Raw genomic sequence first — 3,077 nt, forward strand, 5'->3', positions numbered from 1 at the left:
GCAGTAAGCATGCCAATTGCACGCTCCCTCAAAACTTGAGACACCTGTGGCATTGTGTTGTGTGACAAAACTGCACATTTTAGTGTGGCCTTTTATTTCCCCCAGCACAAGGTACACCTTTGTATTGATCATGCTGTTTAATCAGCTTCTTGATATGCCACACCTGTCAGGTGGATGGATTATCTTGGCAAAAGAGAAATGCTCACTAACAGGGTTTTAAACAAATTTGTGCAAAACATTTGAGCGAAATAAGCTTTATGTGCGTATGGAAAATGTCTGGGATCTTTTATTTCAGCTCATGAAACATGGGACCAAAACTTTACATGTTGCGTTCATATTTTTGTTTAGTATATATGGATAGGGCCTTTATCCATGATTAAACAGCACTCTTAGCGTTCATCAGGAGCTTGGCATCAATGGTGAGATTCTATGGCTTAAATGTGTATATAGGACATCAAGCACCCATGCTAAAAATATCCACTGTAGTGGATTTCACTCAGAATGAGAATTAACCATTTCAATACCTGCAGAGCTGTTCAGTTAAGCTACATGCGCAATAATCAGTGGTTTTAAAGACATATCTGGGTACATTAAGCAAAGTAAGGTTCAATGCATTTAGCATTATTTTGTAGTGAGTGCTTGTTCTGATTTTGTACCTACTACCTACTTTGGCTTGTTGCAAATGATCAAATGTAACATTGACCCAAGGAATCAATACCCCCATAGGTTAAGTTTACTTGGAGGTCATGAGAGGTTTTCATGAAGTAATGTCAAACTTCTTAGGCTACTTACTGGGTTCAGAAAATTATTCATTGATTTGCTCTAGTCATGTGTTTGTGAGTGTGTGGACAGTGTGCATGTGTGCACAATGTGTGCAGGGCCGGGTCCAGGCATAAGCGATCTTGCACAGGGGCCCCCCAAAAGGCTAGAGCTGGCTCTGAGTGTGTGTGTGTGTCTTGGAAGCAGCTGCTGTCAATGTTTCTGAAGAACAATCACGCTCTAATTAATTGCCAAACAGCTCTTGGACGAATTTTGGCATGACATAAATGACAAACGAGACAATTTAATGTGTGTGTGTGTGTGTGTGTGTGTGTGTGCGCACGCACAAGAACAGCATACCATCCAACTTAGAGTTCTGTATTTCACCTTACTTCCAATGTCATCATGGATGCAGTATTTGACATATAACTGAGCTGAACATCGTTCATGCTGAGGGTTTGTCCATGTGAAATGAGGTCCAAATCAAATCAAAGTGTATTGGTCGCGTACACAGATTTGAAGATGTTATCGCAAGTGCAGCAAAATGTTTAAGTATTTAGCTCCAACAATGCAGCAATATCTAGCAATACAATAACAATACACACATAATCCAAAGGTAAAAAAAATAAAGAAGAACAAGAAATTAAGACATTTAAAAAATAATAATATTTAACCTTTATTTAACTAGGCAAGTCAGTTCAGAACAAATTCTTATTTACAATGATGGCCTACACCGGCCAAACCCGGACGACATTGGGCCAATTATGCACTGCCCTGTGGGACTCCCAATCACGGCCGGTTGTGATACAGCCTGGATATCAGAAAAAGCAATGTCAATGTGAGCAAAGGTGTTCGTATTTCACCTGCCTTCCCACTGCTGCAGAGGCCAGCTCTAAAGTGTATAATTTCATTACAGAGATGCATCACCAGGCCTCTCTCAAAACCACTTGACTGGCGCTGGATGTAATATCTGTGGCGGCAGGAGAGATGCACTCAGGCATCTCAATATAATCTGGTTGCAGAGAACCGCCCAAAACTGACAGTCCAAATCACTTGATGGTGTGGGTGCACAGAGCAAGGATTATTTTTGGGGTGTCCGAGTTGATCTAGAGTCTCCCAATCCATTGTGAAAAGGAGGTCTATCAGAAGACCATTAAAGGCCCAGTGCATTTCTATCAGACCTCAGGATAAGACCCAGATGCAGACAGGTCAAAGTTACAAAAGTTTATTACAAAAACAGGGGGCAGGCAAACAACAGGTCAAGGGCAGGGAGAGGGCAGTAATCCGGCCGGGCGGGCTCAGGGTCAGGACAGGCAGAATGGTCAAAACCGGAAAAACTAGAAAACAGGGACTAGAGAGCAAACAGAAGTACAGGGAAAATGCTGGTAGCCTTGACGAGACAAGACGAACTGGCAACAGACAAACAAAAAACACGGGTATAAGTACACAGGGGATAATGGGGCAGATGGGCAACACCTGGAGGGGCGTGGAGACAAGCACAAAGACATGTGAAATCAGGGTGTGACAATTGAGGTTGGAATACTACTACAAAATTGTGAAAATTATAATGCCCTTTAAGTGTAAGAGCTGTTTGAAAAGATCGCCTGAAATTTCAGCCTGTTTTGGTGGTATGACATCACCAGGCAGTCAATTAGTTAATAGTTAGGGTCGTTTTCAATAAAACATCACAATAAGGTGCAGAGCATTCAATTTGCCTGCTGGGGGGGGGCGACGCTGGGCCAATTGTGCGCCGCCCTATGGGATTCCAAACACGGACGGTTGTGATACAGCCTGGAATCGAACCAGGGTCTGTAGTGACGCCTCTTGCACTGAGATGCAGTGCCTTTGAACGCTGCACCATTCGGGAGCCGTCCTTTTCATCTAAGGCAGGACTAAGCTTCGATTGGCCACTCCAAACCTCTGTAGTCACCTGATTGGTAAGAACAACCTAAACATGAAGGAAATGAAAGCTCTTCTAAAGGAAACTGGCTTCCGCAGAAACAGTATGTTAAATTAGTTGGGTTTAAATTGGGAGAGGTATATGATTGGCTGAATTGCAAAATGTGCTGTAAAACTTGGCCCTAACCATTTCTGTTAAATAACTGATGTACAGTTTAAGGAGAGGTACGATTTTTATTGTTATTTGTAGCATTTAGTCAGTGCATCGCAACAGTCCTTCTCACCTAAGGCAGGAATAAGCTTTGATTGGCTGCTCCAAACCTTTGAAGTCACTTGATTGGTAAGAACAACCTAAACACGAAGGAAATGAAAGTTCATCAAAACGAAACTGGCTTCCGCAGAAACATGACAGAGGCAAA

The sequence above is a fragment of the Salvelinus namaycush genome, chromosome 3, assembly GCF_016432855.1.
Source record: "Salvelinus namaycush isolate Seneca chromosome 3, SaNama_1.0, whole genome shotgun sequence".
Taxonomy (NCBI): Eukaryota; Metazoa; Chordata; class Actinopteri; order Salmoniformes; family Salmonidae; genus Salvelinus; species Salvelinus namaycush.